We start from the raw sequence: 12,338 nt of genomic DNA on the forward strand, positions 1-12,338 counted from the left end.
AGCTCAGTTCCGCATGTGAAATCGCGACCGTGACCCGATGATGATGAATTGCATAAAAAAAGTGCTTATATTTCGCTTTTCCCGTCATAGGGGGTGTGCCTACAGGTTGATAGTTATTAGGCTATACCAGGCTAATTCCAAAGCTTGTTCAGAAATTGAAACAGATACGATATCCAACTAAAACCGTGTTTTATACAACTGATTCGTTATCTTTTCGCCTAGACCTTGTTGTGACATCCTTACTTCTGGAGCAACCTGGTTGAGCGCGGCCGAACTACAATATTTCTTCAATGTCTCAAAACATATTGCACCACGTTGGCGCATTGGACACGTCCTTGTATTTTCGTCAGAAACTAAATACAGTAGGTTTGGATATGACATCGGTTATAAATGATGTAATATTAAAGATTAAAATACTTTTATCGATCGACAAAAAAAGAAAGAGAGAGAGGGTATGTTGAATCAAAGTCGGGAGAAACGATACTTTCCACGAATTAATCAACAGTGAGCAACGACCATGAATATTTTATTCAACTTTTAAAATTTAGTTATCGACTTTCTTTGACACCCCCGTTTTTTTGGTTCGGAAATACTGTCTTCAGTCGTTTTGGTACCTCGTAGTATGACTGACACACGATTACAGGCCTTACCCAAAGTTTTAATTAGGCCTAATTGCTGCTATTTTTTACTATTTTGAAAAAGACCTCGCCAAATATCCGGTTCAGCCAGGTGCAGCCAACGAACAATTCACTTTTAAAGGGGTCCTTACTAATGATAAGGTATATAGTGTGCACGGCAAGCAATGTGAACTGACTAATTTTCAGTCGAGAGGGTAATTAATTCATAATTTGCCCTCCCACTAAAATTTTTCGACCTACCCTGCCGCACTCAAACCCACTCCCCACTTATTTTTGCCCGTTCCCCCTCCCTACTATGAATTTTTGAAGCTGCCCTGTGGCGAAAAAAACTTGCCAATTTCCCCGCCCTGGAAAAAAATCCCCTCAAAATGTTGTCATTCCTTTTCCCCTGCAGACATGAAAAGTTATAAGTACTAGCCCTGTGTCCCAACCCCAGAAACACCATGGCTCAACTCCCCTGTCCCCGTTTTAAAAGTAGCTTTCTCTCTCCTCGTTTTTTCGCCAAGCCCTGTCCCTGACAATCAACCGATATCTGCCCTGCCCTACAAAACAAACACTAAAATTTGCTCCCCTGCCACTTTATAAAAACATGTTCCCTGCCTGAGCAAAATTAAAATTTCCTCTGCCCTCAAAAATCGCCTCCGAACAGCTTTTTTCGATGTTCCTGTTCTGTGCACGGGTTTGGCACGTCTGTGTGCCTAACACAGAATATTCATGAGGATAATATTGCGTAAATACAGTACAAGCCGCAGTCTGATAGCACGGCAAAACTTGACCCTCTAGCCTGCTGTCCTTGAGTTTGTACATTTATCTGGTGTAAGACGAAGATGGGGCTAAGTTAGCATATTCTTGTCTAACGAGAGCGAAAAAATAACATTTTCTTCAAGATTAAGTAAAAAATGATAGTTATCATCAAATTCTTCGCAGTTCGTTTCGTGAATATTTGAAAACCTAAGGAGCCGTAAGCCATATTGGTCAAAGGTCAATCAGAAGACCCAGTGTGGTGTTGGCGTGGCGTCGCTTGCACGTACCGCCAACAATGATCAAAATCTCCAGTCGTTCATCTTTTAGCGTTTACTGACATGTCCCGCCCGTGTTTAGGAATGTCTACAGTCTACCCTTGAAATCCTGGACCATCTCGACGACTACGCTGTACGTTTTAATCTAGTACAACTGGAGAGTCGTCCAATCGTGTCGATGTCATGAACTGAGTTACGTTTTAGAGCTACTACCAGAAGCTCAACGGTTCGACAAGCAGCAAGTTTATTCTCCGTTCAATCGGGACGAAACTCGACAACCCATTTTAGCAATTTGGACGGAAGAGGGCAACTCTTTTCGCACAAGCGAAAGGTCGACCCCCTCGATCGCTGCTGAGTTCTGCATCAGCTGGACGGTGGTCGTGTACATACCAGGTACAGGTATGTATAGTTAACTTGTCCTCTTTGTCTTATGTAACCAGCCCAAGTGTCTTTTCTTACATACGTCTACTCCTTCTCGTATAAACGTGTTCAGCAATGTCTTTATCTTGCAAAAATGTCTAACGTTTGTGTTGTTTAAATCATCGATATTGCTGATAAAATTTCAAATAAACAATGAACATCTAATTCCCAGGCAACTTCATGCTAATGTGACCTTTGTGGCGAGGGACTGTACAGAAATTACGGGGGGGGGGGGCTAGGGTTGGGGTGTTGGTTGGTGTTTCGAAAATGTAGAATAATCACCCTTCAAAAGTGTTTTCAAGAAAAAGATTGCCCCCAACTTTCATTTGTCCTTTGTGTCACAGTCTTATTTGATGTTTTATTAATAACTGACGTAAAATTTCTTATCTGACCTTTGAACTTTCAAAGAATACCCTAAACCTTTAGAAACATGTATCACTTGGGTGAAAGTCCAATAGCATATTTGTTGTTCACATCTGCTTTCAAACGCTATTCTCACCATCCGGTACTATTCGAAAAACCAAATTTCTTGCACCAACATTCACTAGTAACCAGCTCAGTCTAATTAAGTACATTAATATCAATAATCAAGCATCTATAAATACACAGATGTGGCTAGTTCTGTATTGAAAAATAAGATTTAATGGTTTCCTCATAGATACAATGTGAAGTGAATCACCGTCCCTCCACCCACCGGTCTGGAAACAGCTCCTGTATCTTTGCTCCGAGCCGCGTTGCTGGTAAATATATATATTACAAAAAATCTCTGAATCTCTGACACCTTAAATGTGACAAGTACGTGAATTCGCATTAAAAATATACTAATTTTATCCAAAATGACCAGAATGCATGGCGATATTCACTACAGCGATTTTGCTGGATAAACTTGTCGAGACCAAAATATATTGTAACATAAGCGTTTTGATATTGAGGTGGGAGCTTCAAGGTTCTTTCACATTTTTATACATAAAAATTCATTTCTTTTCAAAGCTGTCGCGTACTCTTTTGGCCTCCAAATAGAGCTTGCAAGGAATTGCTGCTAGACAACTGTATGCGACAGTATCCCTTAGTTACACAGCGGAGCTATATCAGCCGCTAGGTTTGAGTAATGTTAGAATGAAAATCGATTCTAGAAAATAAACTTTTAGGAAGACTTACACCTCGCAATTCCCCATTTTCAAAAATAGGTAATATTACTAAGGACATAGAACATACAATGTCTAAGTTGAAAACATTCAGCGCTCTGCATTATACATTAGACTACTCTGTGCACTTTATGTGAAGATTTCAGTGCAGGTATGCACAGTATCCTCAGTGTTTGCATGTTTGGGCAAATATTTAATCACAGCACAATCTTTACCTTGTGCAAAATTGCACATACACCAAAATTACTGTATTTTCACAAACTTACTTCAGCTCTGAAGGATGTTGGCTTTTACTGCAGTAGGAAACCATACATTTGTGAAACATATGATGAGTAAATTCAAATTTTAACAGTCATTTTTAACGTCATTTGATTTGGTAATATTCCTACATGTAAGGAACAGAACATGCAACGTCACAGGTGAAAACATTCACCTCTGTCAGTGTTCAATCTGGGATGTCAAAACAGGGGGTCACTGTAAACCCCTACTCCTGTCCCAAGGGGACCATTTTTAGAAATTCGGGGACATCAACACACATGTAAAACCCTTGAATCTTCTGTGGAAATACTATATTCTGTCAACGTGGGATTTAAAGGGACATAAGCTGTAACTTGTTGCAAGTTTTTCAGTGTTCTGCTTCTGTATATCAACTACTGTGTCTGATCCTAAAAAGTTTGTCATGCTGAAATTTCAAGTATTCTTTTTGTCAACACAGCTTGTATGTGTGTAGTGATCATTGTTTATTGTTTACAAATGAATTCTAGTCCAGGCTTGAATGCAATTTTCAACAATACCGTAATTTCGTAGATTATACTCATTTAGGTTGTGTTGATATGCTAAATACTTGGCTTTAAATTACGAATTAGGGATTCAATGCATAAAGTGTAGGAAAACCACAAAACAAAAGTTCTGAAAAAATAGCCAAAAGATACAGCTTATGGAGCTTAAATAAAGTTTATATCAACTCTTAAACATACTGTTAACTTGTATGTATTTGGAAATTAATGTTCTGGAAAATCAGATATGTCCGACCTAAAATATTGCTGTTCAAACGATCATAGCTGGCCCTAAATGGATGCTTGCCTTGTAGTGTTCAACCTTTGTATGGGTGGTAGACGTTGCAGACGCTTCAATTTGAGGACATGCCCCATCATCTTTGTCTAAAACAGGGGTGCATCAACTACTGGCATTAAAAATCCAAGTCGCAACTAGCCTATCGCCATTATGCACAGTCTATTTTGTCTTGTTTACCCCTTTTCCTGCCAAGTCGGTGAAAATCCGCTTGAAATTCGGTGTAGCCAGAATCTAAGCACTGGTGACCGTTATTCTCCCAACGCGGTGGAAATCGGGCCCTTTTTTGGGTACCCCCTTTCCTGCTAAGTCGATGGCACTACGTTTTGCTATCCCCTGCAGTGTTCTCCCCAGGCCATTTTAGCGTAGCGGTCCCGCTACGCTTTCGCCTCTCCCGCTACGCTTTGATTCTCCCCGCTACGCTTTAAAATATTCCCGCCATCCTTTAGTTCACACGCTAGCGCTCTGCGTAGCTACCAGCTGTTGCATGCATTGTCTACACATTAGCGCTCACTGCAACTTTCAACCTGGTGAAAGAGTGGAAGGTGTGAAGTATGGTATGCGTCCGATAACTTGTCCGTAAGTGTTGAGAGGAACGTTAAAACAATAGAAGAATCGGCTGGGCTGTTCACAAGTTTTCATGCCACAACGACTATTACGACCAACAAAGACCTTTAGTCGGTATACATCGAGGACAAGTATTCACAGAGTTAGGCGGTGTAGCACTAGCGGGGCCTTTGATCACATTCCCATGCTTTGATCAACGAAATGGACCGCAAAAGAAACAAAAGAAGCAGTTGACTAGTGAGGTTGATTATGATTTTACAACGATAATCTTTTTTTTTTTGTCCGAGTACGATCACGATCGCGATCGAGTTCACATTGCATAAATTCCAATATGGCGGCGGCCATGTTGGCCGACGTGTTTATAACGTGTTGACATTGATCCTGGCGTCGCGTGTGGTTCCACTCTGACACGTCCTGGGGAAACAGGACAGGTTTGACGGTGCTGCTGCACCCCTAGCACGACCCTCAGGGTCTCTGACTAACAGACGAGTGAGGTGATGTTTGTGCCTAGCGGACGTACGTAATACTGAAGGAGTTTATTTCCGAAAAAATAAACATGAAACGGCAATAAAATGACGCACTCCAGGGGCAAACAAAACAAAGCCGGTGACCTCAATTTTTTTCTGCAGCAACCCTTGAGCTCCTTCCCCTGTCTACGGGCATGTAGAAATTATCGAAGTCTAACACGTATAAGTACGGCTAAACTACCCTGAAAATGGGCGATTTCTGCCAAATGGCTGGCAGGATAACATGCAGGAGAGCCAATCTTTTGCAGGCACATATTATGGGGCGGTTTTCTACTGACTTGGGAGAATAACGGACAAGGGCGCTCGGCAGGAAAAGGGTTAAATTCATTAGCCATGTCACATGCACACAGCTCTACCCTACATCAGTCCTTTCTACCCAGCTTCTTATGCACCACCTTATACACTCTCACAAACTTATTTCAACTTGAAAGTTCACCCTTTTCCTGCCAGACAGTATTAAGACTATAACTTCCCAATCAGCCAAGTCAGTAAAACGCGGTATTGAGCCCAAACATGGCGTTTTTTCACCTGCTTGGCTCGGCCTGTTATAGCATCTTTAGTCAAAAAAAATCAAGCTTACAATATTTATGTTTTCTACAGCCTTCAAATGTATAATATTATGTTAAAATACACCATATGGAATATGTTGTGTTTCATTTATTTTAACCATCTTGACCTGATGGTGAAATATGGACTTGGCAGGAAAAGGGTTAGCGCATAAATAATGCTTAAAGATACTGCTAGTGGGGCTTTAAAAGGCCGTGAGCTGCAACACTGTGAAATTTGTCCAACCTCAAAGTACCTTCAATTTCTTCAGATATTCATTGCAATCTACAAATTGAACGATATAGTCATTAACTGTGCCTCAACAGCATTTGCTTGTGGCAGAATAGACAAGAAATTGAGCACATCTTTGTAATTTTAAATTTCCCGCAATTTTCAAAATCTTGCCATAATAAGTGAAAACAAGAATTTTTCCTCTAAGTGGAGTGAATCCCTTTCCCTTCCTTTCAGTGGGTTGCACCATGTTGTATTTGTAAAGATTTAAATGTGTACATCCACCATTTACGCTGTTTATCATGTAGTTGCATGTAGGCGGCCATATTTGGGTGCGGCACCCATTTATTATTTGTCTTACAAGAATCTCCTCATGCAGTCCAACTCTGTGGATAATTACACTAGAGTAAACATCTCTGAGTTATGTAGAAATTTGCTATGAACTGATTTTAATCTAAATATAAAAATCAAAAATAATGTCAAAAGTTGCAACTCATCTGCCTTAAAGTAAACATGAGAATAATTCTGATCTTACCTAAACATGTATGTCATTTTATTTTGCATCACTTCATTAATGATATCCAACTTTCTAAATTAATGCAATTTCTGTATCAAATGAAATGTGGTCTTATTTTCAACATGAACATTTTGTATTATTGTATAACCATGGATGTAAAAGAGTCAATCTTTCATCCATGCTTAGTGCAGTGGGAATCCGATGATGTCAAGCCTTTGTAGGCCATGGGAATGCTATTGTCTGATTCAAATGTGAATACCAATTGATAGCCAGATGAATATGATTATTCACATGAAATATGATGATTCATCATCTGTGTGTCAGATATTTTGATTTTTCACAGTAAGAGTTTTAACTCTTTTATTTATATCCTTGCAAGTTGCAGGCCCCTTGGAGATGTTTATTAGGCACTGAAAAAGTAGGGAAAGGGTAGTGTCCCAAGGAAAGACAGAGTTACACAAAAAGGCATGCCAACAACAGGAGAATAAGAGAGGTATGTACTACAAAGTCTGCACTGATAATTTTTTAGTCTAAACCAGTGAACTTTGAAGGACAAGGTAACCAAAGCACCAGTGTTGGTGAATTATAGTACATGGTAGAACCATCATGACACAAGTAAAATCAATTTGACTTAGTTGAGCTTTGATATTTGGTTATACATTTGCAGAGCACCTAACAGCTTTAAGCGACAAAATCTGCCTTTTTAGCTCCGCTGTCAGAGACGCGGAGCTTATCCGATAGACTGATTGTCCGTCGTCCGTCCGTCAACAATGGTCTTCTTCTCTGAAACCGCAAGTCAGATTTCTTTGAAATTTGGTATGGAGGTTCATAGGAGTGACCTCACTCAAGATTGTTCAAATTGTGGTGAAATTTGCATAATTGTATTTTTGGGGCAATTTTCCTGTTTTGGGTCAAGAAATCTTCTTCTCTGAAACTTCAAGTCAGATTAATTTGAAACTTGGTATAGAGGTTCCTGGAGGTAACCCCAGTCAAGGTTGTTCAAATTGTGGTGAAATTTGCATAATTGTATTTTTTGGGCAATTTTTCCTGTTTTTGGTAAAAAAGTCATCTTCTCTGAAACCGATCGTCCGATTGCTTTTAAATTTGATGTGCAGTTTACTTAGGGTAACTATAGTCAGATTTGTTCAAATCATGGTGAAATTTGCATATTTGTATTTTCAAGGCAATTTTTGTCGTTTTTGGTTAAAAAAATCTGTAAAAATCTTCTTCTTCAAAACTACCAGTCAGATAGCTTTGATATTTGGTACATAGGTCCCTAGGGATGATCTATTTCAGATTTGTTCAAATTGTGCAGAAATATGCAAATTTGCATTTTTAAGGCAATTTTTGCCATTTTTGGTCAAAAAATGTATTTCTCAAAAAGTACTGGTCTGATAGCTTTGAAATTTGGTATACAGGTTTGTATAGATGAACTAAGTAATATATATTGAATTTCTGATGAAATGTGTAATTTTGTGTTTTGGGGGCAATTTTTACCATTTTTGGTCAAAAAAGTGTATTTCCAAAACTACTCATCTGATAGCTTTGCAATTTGGTATACAGGTTCCTACCGATGAACTTAATGATATTTATTGAAATTATGATGAAATCTGCAATTTTGTTATTTATGGGTAATTTTTGCCATTTTTGGTCGAAAAATGTGTTTCTCAAAAGTACTGGTCTGATAGCTTTGAAATTCGATATGCAGGTTCGTACAGATTAACTAAATTTGATATTTTGACATTATGGTAAAATCTGCAATTTTGTATATTTTGGGGCAATTTTTGCCATTTCTGTTAAAAAAATTTGTTTCTCAAAAACTGCAAGTGGATAGCTTTGATATTTGGTATACAGGTTCCAAGGGATTATTGTAATATGTGATATACTGAAATTATGGTGAAATCTGCAATTTTTATTTTGGGGGACAATTATTGCCATTTTTGGTCAGAAAATTTTATTCTCTAAAAACTACTCGTCAGATAGCTTTAGTGGACGTGTTCTTTGGAATGATCCGATGTAAAAATTCAAATTATGATGAAATCTTCAATTGTATATTTTGCAGATATTTTAGCATCTTTTTTCTGGCCATTGAAATGAGCTATCAAAGATTTCCACCTTCTTCACCAACATGTGTCAAAAATAGTTATTCTCTACATAAACACAGCGGAGCTATATCGGCCGCTAGGTCGCTTGTTAACCTTCCCTTGAAGATACAGATGTAATCGATTGTTATGCAGCTTATTCAATGTCAAATTTTGAGATCACAATGAAATGTGTAAACCCTGCAAATTATTTTAGAGAAACATACAGATAAAGTATCGCCCAAAGCTTCGCTTTTTTAGCCTCATTATCGTTTCCGTATCGTTTCCGCATCGCCCAACCCCAAATCCAACATCACTCACTCGGTTGTTTGGTATTGTTTCCGTATCGTTTCACTAGCGCATCGCCTCATTCACGGAACTCAAAGACATCAGATATGAGATATCGGGCATGAAAAGTCGATGTCATTTCGTCAAAAGTCATCGAAATTGAGAATATAGACAAGATTTCATCTAGTTGAAGTTAAATGATCGGTTAATAATCATGAATTCGAACGTCTTGGACGATGTGGGTACGTGATTTAGAGTGATTGGCGCGGCGTGACATATGTAGGCCTACTCAGATTTATACCGTATGCGCACGGTGCGATAGTTTGCCTAAAATTAATTTTATTTTTGATGGATAATTGGTTGCGGAGTGTAACTCTATAGTATGAATGGCGTAGCAATTATTGAAACACTTGGAAGTTCCCGCTATCAGATTGTTATCAATGTGTTGTGACTAAAGGTCACGGACTTCCTCTACATCATAATTTATTCACGTCAATCGGGTTTAAAGGTCACTGTGTAAAGCGTTAGGTGAATTCAAGGTGGCATCACTATATGTGTTAACCTAGTATATGATACACTGCAGTTATTATTTTAGCAATTCTCCTTACTTTGTATGGCCAGTTTTTCTTGTGCGCTTTCAAGGACGTACATGTATTTAAGCTTAAAAATACTAATTTCAGTCATTTAAAATGGTCATCCGCACACAGTACCACACATTTCTGGTTTCTAGTCAGTGGAAAAGTTGTCCCACGTCATTTTTTGACACTTGTCTCATCGGGCAACCGGTACTGGTGTTTCAGTTGCAGTTGCCCAAACGCGACTTTCACTTGCAACCGTTAATGTCTGTCCCTGGTAGAGTGCTATCTTGTTACAAAAATGTTCGCAAATAAAATGGTATACAAACTTCATATCAAATAAAAGCAATTCGTAAAAGAAACGCATTATAATCACAATATGTTTCAACTTTGTTCCCATTTTTGTGTGTTGAAGCAACATTTCATGAATGGATAATGTCGGACATATGGGGTCGGACACATGTATTTGATCTTTCATTTTGTATACCTTTACTCTCAAAAACATCGGCAATGCCAGGCGGCGAATTTCCGAAGGCGGCAACTTTGCTGTTGCATTTTTGAGTGAATAATATGCCGTGGCCAATTGGGACCATGAAATTGACTTGATACGATGCAGCGGCGATGTTTAGGCTGATACGATGCGGAAGCAATGCAAGGCTGATACAGAGGCGGTAATGAAACGATATAGAAAATAAACAACTGATGCGACAGCAATGTCGGAAATGATACAGAGGTGATCTGAGGCGAAGTTTTATGCCATACTTTATCTGTATTGTTGAAACAACTTAAGGGGCTCTTAGATTGAGTTCAAAACACAAATGTACATAGCATAACATACAATAATAGCATAGTCAAACTCAGGATGAGCTTTTAACACTTTTAACAGCTTTTAACTGGCCAAAATATTGTTGAAGGAATCCATGAAGTGTATTTTATGAACCTTGCCTGGGAACACAACTTTGAAACAATATCACAAGACAACTCATGTCCAAGAGTTGCAAATTTAATATTGAAAGATGAAACAAGCTTACAATGTATGCTCTGATAACATGTTCCAGATTACACGATGTGCTAAAAAACCATAGTTTTATCTTTTATTAACATTATACGAAACTGTTTTTGGAACAACCAACTGTGTGCAAGAAAACTCTTGCCTTATTTCACAAAATGTAACTTAATATACATTTTTTCATAAAAACATTTTGCATAGTCAAAACAGCTTCAGTGTTGCACCCGCTGGGAACAAGGATATAGTTTTGAACTAGTATTTACTTAGTGGCTGGACTGACAGTTATTGAACAGTATTCAACAACAGTCAGTCCATGCTTCAAGTATCTCTATTATACTTCAAACTTTTCTGTATGGCTGTCTATATAATTTCTTGAAAATATATAAATGTATAGATAACACGATTGGAACTAATTTGGGATAATTGGATTTTCATATTTTTCAAATTTCTCAAAGATGTTAGGTGCCGTATAGTTGAATGTTGCAATATTACAAAATACTGATAAAAACAAGTGCGTAACGTAAAAAGAAAAGTAGATGAGGTTACATTTGTAGATGAAATCGACATTACTTCATCCAATTATCCCAAATTAGTTCCCATCGTGTTATATGCACTCCAAATAATGCATGATATTGAAAAATCATTTGAAATGGTAATTGACAATGAGTCTCCTTCAAAGCATTTTTTCAAAATTTTTATTTTTTGTAGTCTACAGTTTTCTCTACACATGTGAGCTATGCCTGGCTTGACTAGGAATCTCTGTTGGTACAAATCAGAATGAATCATGGATATTTGTAGTATGGGTTGGGTCTTTGCATAGTTAGCACTATTAGATATACAGAGTCAACAATTTTGTCACAATAATTGTACAAATGTACTAATGGGTTCAAATAAAATTTAACAAAGCAAAACTTACTTTAGTTGAGGGTTATGTAAATTGACAGTTCCATTCTGATGTGCTCAAAGGTCTTTGGACAAGGGTGCCAATGTTAAAATGATACATGAATTTCCTTATGTTCCTAAGCATAGGTGGAATGGAAGGCAACATAATATGTTCAAATCAGTAATAAGTCATGATACCAGAGTTGTTCTTAAAATATCAAATGTACCATATTGTTAGTTATGACAGTGACTTTATGTATTATGCCATCATTTATCTCACTCTTTGCATGATTTTAAATAACCATCATTTATAATTTCTACCTACAGATTTTAAAGAGGAGAAGTGCAGTGATCAATGCAGATGAGAAGGGTTTCTGGAATGATGTAACTGCAGACCTGATGTCTGATGAGGAGGTCCCACCAGATGGAAGGATGATTGCCTCCAGGCCTTTTTGGCGATCTGACAAACTAAACGATTTGATAGGATAGACACACTCAATCAGCGAATGCTTAATGACTCTAATTCAAGACACTACATACTGCAGAGGAAGTATGGCAGAGCCAGTGAGAGACCACCTGATAACAACAGTTCAGTGACAATTGTGTGAGACAGAACAGTGATGCATAGCTTTTCTGAGTAATTATCCATCATCCCTCTGTTGGTCAACAACTGATTTGTTCTCAATTTTAATTGCTTTACTTGAAAAGCAGTACACAGAGCTGGTGTTGTAAGTTCAGTGAAATATAAAGTCATTAGCTGGCACAGGTCAGTTGACACCAAGAAAAGTTTAGTATAACCAAGGCATAACTTACAAATACTTC

At 38.1% G+C, this 12,338-nt stretch overlaps 1 long non-coding RNA gene across 1 annotated transcript; it reads left to right on the forward strand.

Moving 5' to 3' along the window:
* Positions 1 to 1,599: 1,599 nt before the first annotated feature.
* Positions 1,600 to 12,338, forward strand: LOC139137136 (uncharacterized). Its single transcript, XR_011553319.1, has 3 exons — positions 1,600 to 2,056; positions 7,067 to 7,174; positions 11,844 to 12,338. It is a non-coding gene; the product is annotated as an uncharacterized lncRNA (long non-coding RNA).

The sequence above is a fragment of the Ptychodera flava genome, chromosome 7, assembly GCF_041260155.1.
Source record: "Ptychodera flava strain L36383 chromosome 7, AS_Pfla_20210202, whole genome shotgun sequence".
Taxonomy (NCBI): domain Eukaryota; kingdom Metazoa; phylum Hemichordata; class Enteropneusta; family Ptychoderidae; genus Ptychodera; species Ptychodera flava.